The sequence below is a fragment of the Hyalella azteca genome, unplaced genomic scaffold (genome assembly GCF_000764305.2).
Source record: "Hyalella azteca isolate HAZT.00-mixed unplaced genomic scaffold, Hazt_2.0.2 contig1804, whole genome shotgun sequence".
Taxonomy (NCBI): domain Eukaryota; kingdom Metazoa; phylum Arthropoda; class Malacostraca; order Amphipoda; family Hyalellidae; genus Hyalella; species Hyalella azteca.
In genome coordinates, this window is record NW_025932103.1 from 46690 (window position 1) to 66207 (window position 19518).

Here is a 19518-nt window from a genome sequence, read left to right on the forward strand (position 1 = left end):
TCCTGATTATATTTATAAACCTGACGATATTCCTGGTTTTATTTCATCATCTGGTGATATTTTAAATTATATTTCTTCAACTGACGATATTCATTATCTGATTTTGTCAACTGACAATAGAATAAATTATTTTTCATCAACTGGCGATATTATAAAATATTTTTCATCAATTAACGATATTCTGAATTATTTTTCATCAACTGACGATAATCTAAATTATTTTTCAGCAACTAACGACATTCTAAATTACTTTTCATCAACTGACGATATTCTAAATTATTTTTCACCAATTGACGATAATCTAAATTATATTTCATCGACTGATGATATTCTAAATTGTATTTCATCAACTGACGATATTCTAAATTATATTTCATCAACTAACGATACTCTAAATTTTATTTCATCAACAGACAATTTTCAAAAGTAATCAACTGACAAAATTATATCAAGCTATATATCATTCTGAATTTTATTTATTAGATTTACATTATATTTCATTCTAAATTGTATTTATCCCACTGATGATATTCCTAATAGTATTTCACAAGTGACAGTAGTATTTTTCCTGATCAATCTGCACCAGGAGTGGACGTGGTGCCAACTCCTGCAGCTGGGATGTTTGCGGCCTCGCGGGTCAATTCTGGCTCCTGAAAATTTCAGACGTCTGTCATCCTTCCGTCCGACGGCTAATTAACGCTCGTCCTAAAATGCACGGACTTTCTGGAGAGGTGGACTTCAAGGGTTAGGGCTTTGGTGGGACTTCAAGGCTTTAGGTTTTGGTAGGACTTCAAGACTTCGGACTTTGGTGGGACTTCAAGGCATAGGACTTTGGTGGGACTTCAAGGCTTAGTTAGGGTGGACTGCAAGGCTTTGCTGGGACTTTAGGGCTTTTGGTGGGACTTTAAGGCTTTTGGTGGGCTTGAAGAGTTTGGAGGGACTTGAAGGCTTTGGGTGGACTTGAAGGCTTTGGAGGGACTTGAAGGCTTTGGATGGACTTGAAGGCTTTGGGTGGACTTGAAGGCTTTGGGTGGGCTTGAAGGCATTGGGTGGACTTGAAGGCTTTGGGTGGACTTGAAGGCTTTGAGTTGACTTGAAGGCTATGGAAGGACTCTAAGGCCTCAGAGGAACTTAAAGTCTTCGAGGGGACTTCACGACTTCGGTGAGACTTCAAGGCTTCCTAGATACTCCAGGGCCTAATTCATGAAAAATGTTATGAGAAAAATTTGCGTAACAAATGATGAACCCTGAGATCTGACTTCTAGATCCTCATGCAGCCTTGACATTGCAGGTTTCATCGACGAAAAGTAATGTACAAATTTTTGGATCGGTGAAACAAATAAATTACTCAACAGTAGAAATTATTTTTGAGTAGAAATTCACAGTTTCGGGCCATTCGGCCCAAAATCGGCCATTCGAGCTACAAATGTAGCTCTCTGATCGAATCTCAGATGCGACTCGATTTAATGACGAGTCGTTAATTAGAAGGGAACAAAAGGAAAGCGTGACAACAGGGTGATTAGAGTGACCGAGTTCTAACGCAGGAACCTCGTTCGATGTTCAGTTACGAATTAATAAACAATGTTATTGACACAGTTCGCTCCAAGTAACAATGTTCGCAACTGAATTCCCTATAGTGAACTTTACGGTCTCACTGAGTTTTGACAGCGGAAATCGTTATAGCACTGAAGATTAAAACGTTAAACTTTGAAGGTTAATGGAACAAGATTCGGACGCCGGCTTCGGCCGAACAGTCACTACACTCGGCGCAAAGTTATTCTGGGTCTCCTAGCTAGGACGCCCGATCGAAATCAGTTTCTCGTCAGAATCTCCTTCCCAAATTTATACTAGCCTGAGATTATGACAAGGGTTGGCCGAGCCGAATGAGATCGAGCTACGAATAATTGATCCATATCTACCAAAGACACGCGAAAAATTGATCGAGTTTTCCCAGACAACGCGAAGAACTGATCTAGTTTTACCGGATGAAAGCGAATAATTGATCCAGTTTTAGCGACGACACGCGACGAAGTGATCGAGTTTACTAACCCCAAAAAAATATTAATAAAAAATTTGCGTAAAACGCAAAGCATGGATCAAGTTTAATCCGAAGAACGCGATATTTGATCCATTTCTACCAGTGACACGAGAAGAAGTGATTAAGTTCTACCAAAGGCACGCGAAGACTAATCGGTTTCTAACTTAAATGTGCCGTTAAGTGATCGAGCACAGTTCAGTGGCAGTACAGTGTGGTGGTCAGTGGTCAGTGCGGTGGTCAGTGGTCGGTGCGGTGGTCAGTGGCCAGTGCGGTGGTTAGTGGTCGGTGCGGTGGTCAGTGGTCAGTGCGGTGGTAAATGGTCAGAACGGTGATCAGTGGTCAGTGCGGTGGTCAGTGGCCTGTGTGGTGGTCAGTGGCCAGTGGTCAGTGCTATGGTCAGTGGTCAGCATGGTTGTCAGTGGAAAGTGTGGTGGTCAGTGGTAAGGGTGGTGGTCAGTGGTCAGTGCGATGGTCAGTGGTCAGTGCGGTGGTCAGTGGTCAGTGCGGTGGTCAGTGGTCAGTGCAGTGGTCAGTGGTCAGTGCGGTGGTCAGTGGTCAGTGCGGTGGTCAGTGGTCAGTGGCCAGAGCGGTGGTCAGTGATCAGTGTCCAGGCATTGCACTGGATAGATAAATTAAATACTCGGTAATCCTGTAAGCTGATCGACCGACAAGAAGACGATCAACCGCGCCATGAATTACAACCACGAAATTTATTGCTGAAAATTGTAGATTGTTTCAAAAAGAACGCGCGTTGTTCAGCACTGAGTTCACTACGTGGAATTTATGGTGTTTGATCAATCTTTTTGTTCAAAGTTTTTTTTTTTTCTTAACATCTTCAAATGTCTCCGAAAACAGAGCTCGATTATAAAAAATAATAATAATTTAACTGCAAATGTGGCATTTATTTTTATGACGAAATAAAAATAATAGAATTAAAATTCGGAAATTCAAAATTAAGTCAATTGTGACGAAAGATGGGATAAAAAATGTGTATGAATATATGACATATATCCAGACGTGTGACATATACCTACGCATGGACATTTCACTGAGGAAAAGATTATTGACAGAAATAAATTTATTTGGTTTGGAATTCCTATAACCGAAGGCAAATGATGCAGATATTTTGATGACTAATGCACGACAACTTTAACGACGAAGACCAAAGCATTTTTTTTGTGCAATATAGAAATAAATAACGTGAGTTTATCACATTGCTGAGAAACTATCAATCAGCTTCTATATTCAAAAATCCAAATGTACATATTTCTATAATAGGTTAATGATTGTTAGAGAGAAATTATGGAGATAATATTCTTTAATACATGTGTAATAATCTTTTAAATATTCTCATATCGCTGTTTGTACCGATAAATATATATATTTTTCCACCCACCAGTCTTTTATTCGAGTTCTTTTTTAATTAAAGGCAAGAAAAAGGAATAACGATCAAAAAATGCACGAAGAAAAAGGCTTCCTGCATTATTCAGTAATTTACCAATTGATCGTTGTTTTCCTTTCAGTTCATAATCAGTTTTCATCACAATTCTGCACTGGTCTTCCTTTCCATTCACCATCAGTTTTCTTCACCATTCTGCACTGGGTTACCTTTCCATTCACCATCAGTTTTTTCCACCATTCTGCACTGGGTTTCCTTTCCATTCACCATCAGTTTTCTTCACCATTCTGCACTGGGTTTCCTTTCCATTCACCATCAGTTTCTTCACCATTCTGCACTGGGTTACCTTTCCATTCACCATCAGTTTTTTCCACCATTCTGCACTGGGTTTCCTTTTCATTCACAATCAATTTTCTTCACCATTCTGCACTGGTTTTCTTTTCCAATCTGCTTCACTCTTCCACACATTACGATCATTGGAAAAGTTCAAGAAGAATCATTATCTAGCTCTTGAACTTATTGCTAAAGTTAGTTTCCCTAAGAATATCTTTTGCACTATCTACATATATTTTTATTTTATCCGAAAATTATTTTTCAGCTCATGCTGAATCAGTCTAAATATAAAAACTTTATTGCAACATATCTATAGATGAATTGCACTTTTAGAAAGCAATTGAGGTAATGTTCTACTTTTGAAAAAAAACACCGTTATGTAGAAACACCATATTGGATATTATGAAAGGTAACTTTACATTAGAAGTAGGGTATACTATTCTGGCTGCTATACAAGATCTTTCTGGCTGCTATACAAGAATTTTCTGGCTGCTATACAAGATCTTTCTGGCTGCTATACAAGATCTTTCTGACCTTTCCATTCACCATCAGTTTTCATCACCATTCTGCACTGGTTTTCCTTTCCATTCACCGCCAGTTTTCATCACCATTCTGCACTGGTTTTCTCTTCCATTCACCATCAGTTTTCATCACCATTCAGCACTGGTTTTCCTTTACATTCGCCATCAGTTTTCATCGCCATTCTGCACTGGTTTTCTTTTCCAATCTGCTTCACTATTCCTCACATTACGATCATTGGAAAAGTTCAAGAAGAATCATTATCTAGCTCTTGAACTTATTGCTAAAGTTAGTTTCCCTAAGATTGTTTTTTGCACTATCTAAATATATTTTTATTTTATCCGAAAATTATTCTTCAGTTTATGCTGAATAATTCTAAACATAAAAACTTTATTGCAACATGATTGCAATAAACTTTATTGTAGATGATTGCAATTTTAGAAAGCAATTAGATAATGTTCTATATTTGGAAAAAACACGTTATGAAGAAACTATACCCTGGATTTTATAAATCGTAAGTTTACATTAGAAATAGGATATACTATTCTGGCTGCTATACAGGATCTGTCTGGCTGCTATACAAGATCTTTGTGGCTGTTTAAACTGATCTTTGTGGCTGCCATACAAAATCTTTCTGGCTGCCATACATGATCTTTCTGGCTGCTATATAAGATCTTTCTGGCTGCTATGCAAGATCTTTCTGGCTGCTATACAAGATCTTTCTGGCTGCTATACCAGATCTTTCTGGCTACTATACCAGATCTTTCTGGCTGCTATACCAGATCTTTCTGGCTACTATACAAGATCTTTCTGGTTGTTTTATCTGATCTTTCTGGCTGCCATGCCTGATCTTTGTGGCTGCCATACAAGATCTTTCTGGCTGCTATACAAGATCTTTCTGGCTGCTATACAAGAACTTTCTGGCTGTTTTATCTGATCTTTCTGGCTGCTATACATGATTTTTGTGGCTGCCATACAAGATCTTTCTAGCTGTTACAGTATACAAGATCTTTCAGGTTGCAATACATGATCTTTCTGGCTGATATGCAAGATTTTTCTGGCTGCTTTACATGATCTCCATGAAGGCTGGATCGCTGCTATACATGATCTTTCTCGCTGCTATACATGATCTTTCTTGCTGCCATATATGATCTTTCTGGCTACTATACATGATCTTTCGCAAGACGTAAAACGCACTCAACGTTCAGCAGCGCTTGTACGAATTTCGGCCGAGAACTGCGGCACTGAAAGGCCCTTCGCAAGTGTCAGCTGCAATGGAAGGGGATCGTAAGTCAGGAATTCACAGGCTAGTTCCATTTCATTGCACGGTTAGAAGAGCCCGGCAGAACCGATAAAACCGGTGAAGAATATCGCAAATTTTTTCACCACGCAACTGGAGCGGGATTTTTTATCGATGTAATTCCCGGTTCGGGCTCAGAAGCAAATCTAATTACTGGCGTTTATTGGCGTCATGTTTGAAGTTCTGCCAATATGTCATCGGATATTTTGTTGGCTGTTGATTGTCTGCACAAAGCCGTGCCATTGATTGGACTAAAGCTGCGTCGACATCTCGCGCGAAGAAAAAAGCGTTAGAACGCAGCGGATTTATTTCAATTTGAAATGGTGAATTCCTGTAGCTTTGGCTGGTCGTAATGCTATTTACACGATTGCAAGACTAATCTCTTTACTAATCACGTTTGTTATGAATCGCAATGGGATTTACGGGACTTTATATCTAATCAGGTGGATAGAAACTTTGTGCGAAAACTTTCAAATACACGAAAAATTACCTTTCAAATATAAATTGATGGGTTCAAAAATCACTTTTTAAATTGCATCCATAGGCTGAAGCTTTGATGAATGCTTTTTCCTTAAATATGCTGAAATGTGTGCGATGGCGACTGAATAAAAGTTGAAAACCAAATACCAATGTGGTAATAATAATATTAGAGATAATAATAATTATAGCAAAAGTTAAAAAGAGTAACGATAACAATTATTACAATAATAATCATTATTGATCGCAGCTTTTATCATCTCGATAATTCTTGTGTTCAGCCCCGAATTTTCATATCACTAGAATAATTCATAATTCACACGTTTTATTCAGTTGAAAATGATGGGTACCTGTTGTATAAAATTTTAACGAGTTTCAATTCAAATTTTCCTTGCGGTAATTAGGCTGACGATAACAAATTTTGCCTTCATTGAATTGCCTCTCAATATGAAATAAAACCACCGTACGCATTCCGAGTAACATAATTCAACACTTTCAACTAAATTTCTGTATCATAACTGATAATTTTTTTTAATTAGGTTATTTTTATTACTTATTGAGGCATCTGGTGGAGCTATAGCCCCGTCGTATGGTTCGGACGCTGATCCCATCCGGCCTTATGAAACACGCGTCTTATTGCACATGCAAGTCTATTGCACATGCAATATGAAACACGCGTCTTATTGCACATGCAAGGTTATTGCACATGCAATATGAAACACGCGCCTTATTGCACATGCAATATGAAACACGCGTCTTATTGCACATGCAAGTCTATTGCACATGCAATATGAAACACGCGTCTTATTGCACATCCAATATGAAACACGCGTCTTATTGCACATGCAAGTATACGCTACTTTTGACCACGCGATCTCCTCAGCGGACTACGCCTTAGACCTAAGGTGTAAGATTTTTGCGTCTTACGTCTTAGATCTAAGCGGATTACGCCAGATCTTGGATCGGAGGTCTAATAAACAAATAAATGCTAAATATAAAATACATATAAAATAAAATATATAAAATATATTTAATAAGTGTTCTAGATTTAAATTTTTACTCGAATTTTAAATTAAGTGAGAAGGAAAACATTTTATGGAAAAAAACAACCCAAAGCGATTGGCGAGAACGTGTTATTGCGAATCATGTTAGAGGATATTTTAACCTGAATGCTTATTGCTAGTCAATATTACTTCCGAATAATATTTTACGTGCGTTCTGAGGAACGAGTAGATAAATTATTTAAATTACTTCAACGTTGGAAAGAATATAGATCCAAAAATCTATTTAACAACGCTTCTGTAGCTGTTACTATTAAGAATCTTTCCACTGCACAGCAAATGTACAACAAACATGTAGGTGTTACAAGCGTTGCTTGCATTCATGACAGCCTCTCATTACCGGGAACAAACTTTGAAGGCCCAGAAAGATGACAAAGTTGTCAACCACTTTACACTTGCGAACTTCTAACAATTTAAGCTGCCGTACCGCCCATACTTGTGAATCTTGAATTGCCGTCATTAATGGCCTGAAAAAATGCTGCGGCTTTCATCAAGGAATAATTGCAATGAAAATTTAATGTAAGTCCGAGGTAGTTGAAATCTTCAGCATAAGTTGAAGTTTGAAATTTTCATTTAGACATGTATAGTTAGTTTGCTTAAATTGAAGGTTGAAACAAATTTAAAACGGGATAAAATTCTACGTAAATTCACAATACCTTCGTCGAAAAATTTTTCGTGGAGCAGGTCCATCAATTCCAACAGCTCTATAACTGATGCGTTGATTTATGACTAAAGCTTTAATTAATGGATAATACACGAACAGAGGAATGCTTCTCGGTACAGAAACTCCATGCGGGCGCCAAATAAAGTTTGATGAAATTGAATAATACATAACAAGAATGAATTTATTATTTTTATAGATATTTTAACCTTGAGTGATGGGACATGAATAAATTATGAATAGCGCATGGATGATGGCAGTCCCGCACTCTCAGAATTTTTTTTAAAGGCCTCCCACACTCACCATTCCAACAAAAAGGGAATTAATTTTATTAATTAAAAACAGGGAATGGTTTCATGTCAATGATCAGGGCCCCGACCTTAACGCCTCTGATGTTGGCCTACCTCAGAAATGAAGGAGATATTGTCACAATAATGAAGCAATTTCGTATCTCGCGTGGGTCACCACGAGGCAGTTTTGCCTTGCAACCCAAATAAAAATTAAGGGTGGTGCACCGATGATTATAGGTGGCGATAGTAGTTTATAGGTGGCGTAACGGTGAGTGGCCAGATTTGCCAAAAATCGACAATAAAACATCAATAAATCGAAAGGGTGGCGAGTAAAGGTGTCAGTCATCTATGAATCATCGCTTTTTTAAAATTACTCGACTGCCATGGCCTCTCCGATGGCGCAACGGTAGAGGCTCTGCTTCGCGTGTGGGAGACCGGAGTTCAAATCCTGCAGGCAGGGACTTCTTCAAGTCGATTTCTCACGAGGTATGTGTATGGTGCTCTGATTATATGTTCCTGCTACATGTCTGACATTGTTACTTGTACTGCCATGGTAGATTTGCAGACGTAGCACTTAGACTGGTGAGTGGGTGATGCAATATCAGTAAATGCAGAAGCATCGGGTTTGAAACTAAAGGATAATTTTTTATTGAATTTATTTTAAAGGTGGCCACTGGTGGCTCATTGATGCGCCACCGGTGCCAATGGGTAGTTATTGATGTACGAAGAGCTTTACGGGTGTGGTGGCCATTGGCAGGTTATAGGTGTGGGATAGGTGGTGCACGCCACCCTTAATTCACTGTATAAATCATATAAGCTCCACCTATGGGGTCCGCCGATAGCCACCATAAAAACATAGGTGCTCCACTCTCAATTTTTATTTGGGAAGAGGACGAATCAGTGTAATTCAAGAGAGAATTGTGCCTTCATTTGGACAATTTGACCGATTATTTTTCATGAGTGGAGCCTCAACGTCGATATATATGTGTAAAAAATTTGTAAAAAAAATATATTTGTAAAAAATTATATTTTTTTGTATTTGTATATGTGAAAAAATATATTTATTTTTTTGTAAAATAATATATTTGTAAAAAAATATTCGTATCTGAAAACCACATGATCAAATTATTACGAAAATAATGTTAGTCTCAAAACATATTAACAATATTACAATATATCAAATAAATAGTATAAATATATGCATGAGGTTTACCTATATCATCACGGCGTTAATTATCAACTAAAAAATGTACTTCTTATCACAATTATCTCTACGCAAAAAAGGTTTGTCGCTTACATAACAATAATTGATAATACAATTTTTTTCCTTAGGGGAAAAAATTATATTTGCAGCGGCAAAAAGCAATGAAAGATTTTGTAAAAAAATATTAATTAGGATTAGCGATTACACTAGAGCATTATGTAATAGTCGGAGGAATTAAACTCAGTTACGTATGACTCGGAGGAATTTTGAAAATGATAGAAAAATTCAAAAACAGCGATCACACCGAAATATTACTGAAGGGAGAAGTTCGTATCTAAACTTGACCTCGTGATTGTTGTTCAAGTTATCGGCTGCTCAACTTTGATAACGTAAACAAACTTTGTAGAGAATTTAGTTCCTTGAGGTAGAGCTGATGAGAAGAATTGAATTCTTTACCATAAAAAGCGTGGTAAAGAATAAAATGCTACTAACGATGACTTGCTTTTGTTGTAATAATTCGTTATGCTGGTTTTAACTAAACGAAATATCTCCATTGTGATAAAAAGTTAAATTTGTAAAAACAATATGGCAAATTTTTTAAAGACATTTTGAACTGTATTTAAAACTGGCAGAAATTAAGAGGATTACTTTCACGTAGCAATGTACTAAAACTGAAGTACACAGTATGTTGTAGTACCAGGTGTGTGCAGTAGCATCAATGGAACAACATGACTCATTAAATATTTTTGAGTAGGCGCAAGAAACGCCGAAGACGTTTCGTAATCGGTAAAAATATATTTAATATATACGTACTGCTATATATTAAAATTCCAATATGCAATTTCATCGAGATACATCTTAAAGCCCAGAATTTTATCGTTACAAGAAGTGAATGTTTTTTATCGTTACAAAAAGTGAATGGCTTGTTGATAGTAAAACATGAGTCCAGCTACTTTGTATCGCTCCAATGCTTTGAAGACTACAAATTTTAATCTATTTATTCTGAATAAAGCATCGAACATACCCGCTTTGTGTGAATTTTTAACCTCAGTTAAGCTTCAAGAGAGAAATTTTATTGTTTTAAGCCTCAAGGGAACTGTCAGCCTCTCATATTTGATGTCGCTTGGTTCAATAATTCAATACTTTTCTGAAGGCGTTTTTTGTGGCAGAAGGATGCTAGATATTTACTGATGATTATGAATAAAATATGATCGTATTAAATTTGAAGAAGATCCTCTTATTTTACGTATATATTCTGTTTAATGAGTTTAAAGAGTTGATATTATCAACATGTTATCTTATTTATCATTTATAACAGAAATTTTGATTGAAATGTAATTTAACTCGCACATATCTGAGAAGATCCTGATAAGAAAGACAAATCCTCTTCTTTTAAAATCGTCTGAAAAAATCCGATAACATAATTGCAATGATGTCTTATTTTTATTGGTCATTTTAATATTAACATATAAAAGAAATATTACACTGCTATTAGGTATTGTTATGAATAGCCTATGAACGTTCATCAACACTCGTTCAGTTTTTACAATCAAGTTCACACTTAGGGAACATCAATAAACTACAGAGAACGCGTTCAATAAATAGGCAATCAAAATTCTTCCAATTAATTAATGAGTTTATGAAATGCTTGATTTTTTATTTTCAGTTCTCTTCTACTATGACGCTATAAACATTTTCGCGCATTTGTATGGATTTCTTTCACACTTTCTTTCAATCCTGAGAGGACCGAGTATCCCAGATGTGTAGAGTGGACCGTGTATTTCATGTGTAGAGTGGACCGTGTATCCCAGATGTGCAGTTGAGGCCGAGTTGGGACCGAGAGAAATAGATTTTTTCTGCCTGCTACGCTTACGAAAATTATTACAGAATCTTAACAAGTCCGTAAAGAACCTTGTAATAAATAATGTATGCTTCGAGAAATGAGTGAAGTTTTCTCAAGTGCTCGTTGGAGTTCCAAGCTATCTTTTTCTTCTACAATCATTACCTTTAAATCTACCAACATCACCTTCTGCAGAGCAGCACTGAATGTCTTAGCTTCACATCTTACAAAAAAAACATTAATTGTGTGGGACTCCAGAACAAAACTGTACTTAATTAGCTTAATCTAAACGGTCAATTAATGACCCAAACTATCTTTCGTACACTCAACTTAATATTGAGGAAAATACGAGGGTCTCCAAGTTGGTGCAGTCCATAAAATATCACAAACTTGTTGTTCGGTCTGAAACATTCCAACTTGTTGCTGTAGAGCAAATTGATGTGAAGTTTTTTTCATGAAATTTTTATATAATGGAATCTTAAGAACGCGCAACTTCAGAGTTGCAGAGCATGCAGCGTGCAGACAAATGGTACTAAATGCTTACACGTTAACTGGTGATCTGATGCAGGGTTCAGTAACTATACATCTTATATAATATCAATTCCCCGAAGTAAAATAAAACCTTATTGTGATACAAAAGTTTAACAAAATAAATGCCTAATATAATTAAGTCAATGCCCTATTCGAAGGTAACTTCCGGTAAGCGAAATGTTTTTTTTCCGTAATTATGGGTTATGTTGCGCACGAAAACTGGACAAGCATGGGGAAATAATTCGCTGGAAAATAATGTATTGGAAAATCCTTGATTTTTTGGGGGAAATAATGGAAGGAAACTGTGGAGGGAACTAAATCTTTCTTTAATTAAAATGATGAAAAAATTCTCTATATCTTATAACACAAATGATACAATACTCTGGATGATTATTGAATCTTCAATTAATATGCCTCAAGGCTTCATTATCACAATGGCCGCCAGGAGCTGTAATAATATACGACTTATGAACTTTTGTCGTCAAGTTTGGAATAAAAATGTAACAATAAGTTCTAATAAAACTTTTATTGAAGTTCTGGCCAAGTTAGAACTTGAGCTCATCTTCAAATACAGATTATCTCTAAGTTCAAGTCCCGGTAGAAAAGTAGCAGCCTAATCTACACATTGAACCTCATAAGTTTGCAATAAGAAATGGAGTTTTTTTCTCCTCCCAAAGCTACTATGGGAAACTTTGCGCTCAAGAAACAGTAGCGAAGTCCAATAGTTTTTTTAAAGGAAAATTAAGTCGAGGATGAGGGTGCAATTTTGACCGGGTCGGGGAGTTCCATTAAATGCGACAACGACGAAGACGGAAAGGTTATTTGGCCGGCCCTGTCATGGCGGAGATCTTGTGCTGTACTGCGTAAGAATTTTATTTATGCGAAGAAGTCTGTCGACCAAGAATTAATTATTATTAAGTATATGAAACACGTGAAATAATATGCAATTTACATTATCAATCAAAGCATGATCACCAGGCTTAGGATAAGTTTATAANAAGTTACAATGGTTACACAAGTTACAATGGTCACACAAGTTACAATGGTTACACAAGGTATAATGGTTACACAAGTTACAATGGTTACACAAGTTGCCATGGTTACACAAGTTACAATGGTTACACAAGTCACAATGGTTACAGAAGTTACAATGGTTACACAAGTTACCATGGTTACACAAGTTACAATGATTACACAAGATGCAATGGTTACACAAGAAGCAATGGTTACACAAAGTACAATGGATACACAAGTTACAATGTTTACACAAGATGCAATGGTTACACAAGTTACAATAGTTACACAAGTCACAATGGTTACACAAGTTACAGTAGTTACAATAATGTCACAAGTCACAGTTAGCAGGACAACGTGACAAGCAAACAACTTCTCCAATTAGTGAGCTGAGCGAGTGTACCTGATGGCTGGTGCTTCAGAGTTTATTTTTTAAATATATAAATTTTGTTGTCATATTCAGCGGGATTCGTGTAACACCGAACACTATATACTATAGTATACTATGCATATAAGTCTTGGTGCTTTATATACCATACTACATAATATAATATACTATGCGTATTAGTTTATTAGTGCCTGAGGAACCCATCGATTGAACCGTTCATATATATGCAATGTTACGATGCCAGTAATGTGCCTTCCCCGCGTACGAAACAACATGAAATAACTTCATGCCTCGAATTAAGTAACGAAACAACAAGAAATGACTTCATTCCTCGACCTAAATAACGAAACAACAAGAAATAAGTTCATGCCTCGAACGAAAAAACAAGGAATGACTTCATGCCTCGAATTAAATAACGAAACAACAAGAAATGACTTCATTCATCGACCTAAATAACGAAACAACAAGAAATAAGTTCATGCCTCGAATTAAATAATGAAACAACAAGAAATCGCTTCATGACTCGAATTAAATAACGAAACAACAAGATATAACTTGATCACGTGAACAATCAGAAAAATGAGTGAGAGATTGTACAAATAGCGATTCATGTAATTGGGCATTCGTCGTCCGTCTCACTAAGACAGATTTTGTCTTTCACTCCGACATTCCGGATGCTAACTTCAGTGCTAGGCTCAGTGCTAAAATCAGATCACGTTCTCCCACACTTAAAAAGTGAGCTTCCAAAGCCACTTTAATTTCATACTTATTTGTGTTGAGATAATTGTTATTTGAAGTACTTATATGTTAAATAGACACGGATGAGCTCATACAAAACATATTTAAGAAAAGTATCATTTGCTTGACTGGACGGACCTACAGGCCGATGCTATCTATCCCATAATCTCATAATCTTTTTACCTGTCTCTAGTCTTCCGCTATAGAATACAGCATTATTAAATTACGGCTTATTCATGCTATAGAGTATAGGCTTTCATTTATTATTGATTAATGAATTCTCTAGTGTTACCAACTGAATGATTGCATACACTCCAAACTTACGAATCGCATAACCCTGACAATTCATTTTTACCCTTGTTACTTTTTACCCTTTTACCCCTCACCTTTGTGTGGGTCAACCTGACACAGTTTGGCCCGTCAAAAGTAAGTGTATATCAGTGGTAAGTCCGCTCTCTGTTCGTGCTGTGGGTAATAAAGTGTGTCACTATTGGCACAATATGGGCCATAAATTCTTCAAGAAAGATCAATGGGTGTCGTATGTTGTGGCTGGGAGGAAGTGAGGTATAAAAGACTTGAATAATGAACTACATTATTATAATATAATGAACTACATCATTATAATATAATGAACTACATCATTATAATATAATGAACAGAGATGAACCTTTCATGCATCCATCCTGATTCTGCTATATTAGCTGCTTTATCGGTGGCCGTCGAATAATCATCATCGACCGACAGAAGGCTCTTTTGATGTTGATCCTTCCTATATACAAATTACACAATTACTGCAAATAAATCGCTTCCATTCATTTCACGTCCTCCAAAATTAAGAAGACCCGCGCGCCAACACGTAAATTATTAATTTCTTTATCTTGTAGAATATTGCCCATGAAAATATCTATATTTCTCAATGTTCAATGTTAGGACCAGTTGGAGTTGAAGTGTCTGTTACATATATGGAATCACGGCCAACGCTTGGCCAGATATCAAAGGCCATTTATTTATTGTAAATCAGTCACGCTCTCTAGATTGGAGAACCGAAAGAAGTTTTATCTTTGTAGTTATGGCTAATTTTTCCAAATTGACTCAATTGACTTTTAGGTTATTCTAAATGAAGTAAAAAACGTAATAGGCGTCAGATGCGTGAGAATTCAGTGGCGTAGGAGCGTGTGGCATAAGGCGTCTGTGGCGTAGGCACGTGTGGCAGAAGGCGCCTGTGGCGTAAGGCGTCAGTACCGTAAGGCGCCTTGTGGCGTAAAGCGTCAGTATCGTAAGGCGCCTGTGGCGTAAGGAGCCTGTGGCGTAAGGCACCTGTGGCGTAAGGCGTCAGTACTGTAAAGCGCCTGCGGCAGAAGGTCCCAGTAGCGTAAGACGTCAGTGGCGTAAGGCGTCAGTGGCATAAGGCGTCAGTGGCGTAGGGCGTCATTGGCGTAAGGCGCCAGTGGCGTAAGGCGTCAGTTTGCTTCACAATCATTATCTTTAAATCTACCAACATCACATTCTACAGAGCAACACGTACTGAATGTCTTACTGTCACATCTTACAGAAAAAAATACATCATTTTGTGGGACTCCAGAACAAAACGGTACTTAACTTAATCTAAACGGTCAATGACCCAAACTAGCTTTCGTACACTCAACTTAATATTGAGGAAAATACGAGGGCCTCCAAGTTGGTGCAGTCCATAAAAATGTTGATCACGAACTTGTTGTTCGGTGTAAAACATTTCAACTTGTTGATCTAGATTCTAGAGCAAGTTATTGTAAAGTTGAACTTGAGTTTTTATGAAATTTTTATATTATGGAATCTTAGGAACGCGCACTGCAGAGTATACAGCATGCAGACGAAGGGTACTAAATGCTTACACATTAACTAGTGATCAAGATGTAGGCAATAGTATCTATACTTCTATTATAATATTAATTCCCCGCATTAAAATGAAACTATATTATGATACAAAAGTTTTACAAGCTAAATGCCTAAAATATTCAAGTTAATGCCCTATTCGAAGGTAACTTCTTCCTCTATTTTTTCCGTAAGTATGGTTTATGTTGTGTACGAAAAATGGACAAGCATGCGGAAATAATTCACTAGAAAATAATTTATTGGAAAATCCCGGAATTTTTTTTTTTAATAATGGAAGGGAACTGCGAATGGAACTTAATCATTCTTTGATTAAAATAATGAAAAAAATCTACATATCTCTTTTATACAATTGATACAATACTCTGGATGATTAATGCGTAATATACACGTGGGTTAGTTTAGTTATATTGTCTTCAATTAATGTGTCTCAGCGCTTCATTATCATAATGGTCGCCATGGGCTGTAATGGTATACGACTTATGAACTTTTGTCGTCAAGTTTGGAATAAAAATGTAACAATAAGTTCGAATAAAACTTTTATTGAAGTGCTGGCCAAGTTAGAACTTGAGCTCATCTCCAAATACAGATCATCTGTAAGTTCAAGTCCCGGTAGAAAAGAAGCAGCCTAATCTACACATGGAACCTCATAAGTTTGCAATAAGAAATGAAGTTTTTTTCTCCTCCCGAAGCTACTATGGGAAACTTTGCGCTCAAGAAACAGTAGCGAAGTCCATTAGTTTTTTTTTTAATGAAAGTTAAGTCGAGGATGAGGGTGTAATTTTGACCGGGTCGGAGAATTCCATTAAATGCGACAACGACGAAGACGGAAAGGTTATTTGGCCGGCCCTGTCATGGCGGAGATCTTGTGCTGTACTGCGTGAGCTTTTTCTTTTATTCAAAGAAGTTTGTCGACCAAGAATTAAGTATTATTATTATCTGAAACACATAAAATAATATGCAATTTACATTATCAATCGAAGCATGATCGCCAGACATGAAATATGTTTATAAATTATTTATAAAGTATTTGAAACATATAAAATAATTTGCAATTTATACTATCATTCGAATCTTGACTACCAGACATGGAATATGTTTACAAATTATTTACTAAGTATTAGAAACACGTAAAATAATATGCAATTTACACTATCGTTCGAAGCATGATCGCCAAAAATGGAATATGTATATAAATTATTTATTAAGTATTTGAAACACATAAAATAATATGCAATTCACACTATCATTCGAAGACTGATCACAAGAAATAAACATATAATATTTTTTTAAGCTCGATAACCACTATCATTAAAAGTTTGTATATTCTGCATCATTTATTACAATCTTTTTCACCTAAGTCGCTTTGAAGTTTTTATTTCTGACGGAAGTCCTACAAACTTTTCCCCAAAAAGTCTGAGGAAGTTGATCAGTTCTCTGTAGCACTTATTTCATAGTCGCGCTTGTTATACGTCATCCGTCGAGCGTCACAAGTTACAATGGTAACACAAGTTACAATGGTGACACAAGTTACAATGGTTACACAAGTCACAATGGTAACACAAGTTACAATGGTGACACAAGTTACAATGGTTACACAAGTCACAATGGTTACACAAGTCACAATGGTTACACAAGTCACAATGGTTACACAAGTCACAATGGTTACACAAGTCACAATGGTTACACAAGTTACAATGGTTACACAAGTCACAATGGTTACACAAGTCACAATGGTTACACAAGTCACAATGGTTACACAAGTTACAATTGTTACACAAGTCACAATGGTTACACAAGTCACAATGGTTACACAAGTTACAATGGCTACACAAATTACAATGGTTACATAAGTTACAAAGGTTACATCAACGTCACAAGTTACAGTTAGCAGGTCAACGTGACAAGCAAACAACTTCTCCAATTAGTGACCTGAGCGAGTGTACCTGATGGCTGGTGCTGTAGAGTTTATTTTTAAAAAGATATGAATTTTGCATTCATATTCAGCGGGATTCGTGTATCACCGAACACTATATACAATAGTATACTATGCATATAAGTCTTGGTGCTTTATATACCATACTGCATAATATAATATACTATGCGTATTAGTGCCTAAGGAAGACATCGATTGAACCGTTCATTGGCGATGTTACGATGCCAGCAATATGCCTTCCCAGCGTACGAAACAACAAGAAATAACTTCATGCCTCGTATTTAGTAACGAAACAATGAGAAATGACTTCATGCTTCGAATTAAATAACGAAACAACAAAAAAATAAGTTCATGCCTCGAATTAAATAACGAAAAAACAAGAAATGACTTCATGCCTCGAATTAAATAACGAAACAACAAGAAATGACTTGATCACGTGAACAATCAGAGAAATGAGAGAGAGATTGTACAAATAGCGATTCATGTAATTGGGCATTCGTAGTCCGTCTCACTTAAACAGATTTTGTCTTTCATTCCGACATTCCCGATGCTAACTTCAATGCATAGGCTCAGTGCAAAATCAGATCACGTTCTCCCACACTTAAAAAGTGAGCTTCCAAAGCCACTTTAATTTCATACTTATTTGTGTTGTGAGATAATTGTTATTTGAAGTACTTATATGTGAAATAGTCACGGATAAGCCCATACAAAACATGTTTAATAAAAGTATCATTTGCTTGACTGGACGGACCTACAGGCCGAAGCTATCTATCCCACAATCTCATAATCTTTTTACCAGTCTCTAGCCTTCCGCTATAGAAAAGAGAATTATTAAATTACGGCTTATTCATGCTATAGAATATAGACTTTCCTTTATTATTGATTAATGAATTCTCTAGTGTTACCAACTAAATAATTGCATACACTCCAAACTTACGAATCGCAAAACCCTGACAATCCATTTTTTACCCTTGTTACTTTTTACCCTTTTATCCCTCACCTTTGCGTGGGTCAACCTGACACAGTTTGGCCCGCCAAAAATAAGCGTATCAGTGGTAAGTCCGCTCTCTGTTCGTGCTGTGGGTAATAAAGTGTGTCACTATTGGGACAATATGGCCCATAAATTATTCAAGAAAGATCAATGGGTGTCGTATGTTGTGGCTAAGAGGACGTGAGGTATAAAAGACTTGATGGCGTCATTGGCGTAAGGCGCCAGTGGCGTAAGGCGTCAGTAGCGTAAGGCGTCAGTGGCGTAAGGCGTCAGTGGCATAAGGCGTCAGTGGCGTAAGGCGTCAGCGGCGTAAGGCGTCAGTGGCGTAAGGCGTCAGTGGCGTAAGGCGTCAGTGGCATAAGGCGCCTGTGGCGTAAGGCGTCTGTGGCGTAAGGCGTCAGTGGCGTAAGGCGCCTGTGGCGTAAGGCGTCTGTGGCGTAAGGCGTAGTGGCAAGGCATAGCAGTTTATTCAAGAGTAAAGCCCATTTTACGCTCCAAGGCCGCCGGTTTCAGGGACCACACTCAGACAAATGAGCTACTCAATGTTCAAACAGCGATGCACTTTTTGCCCTCGTGTGGGTCATCCTGACCCAGTTTGGCCTGGAAAAAATTTATTTTTCTACGGGCGCTGAGATCCGCGCCCCGCAAGACGGATCGTCCGCATTCTAGGGAATCTAAACTAACTTCAGGGCTCCGCCGTTACATTTAATCTGATGGGGAAAGAAATTTGTCTACACTAACAAAAATGAATGCGTCGTATTGTCCAAATATTGACACACTTTTTTACCCAAAGCACGAGCAGAGAAGTAAACGTAGAACTGATATGTCCGTTTGCCTGGATAAAGTGAAGCAGGGTGACCCAACTAAGGATTAACTGGATACACTGCCTGGATATACTGGAGTAGGATAATATTAACCCAACTAAGGGC

General features: G+C 37.1%; 1 protein-coding gene across 1 annotated transcript in view; it reads left to right on the plus strand.

Moving 5' to 3' along the window:
• The window catches only part of LOC125179029 (delta-like protein C), a 45517-nt gene that overhangs the window by 6277 nt on the left and 19722 nt on the right, over positions 1-19518 (plus strand). The window lies entirely within an intron of this gene.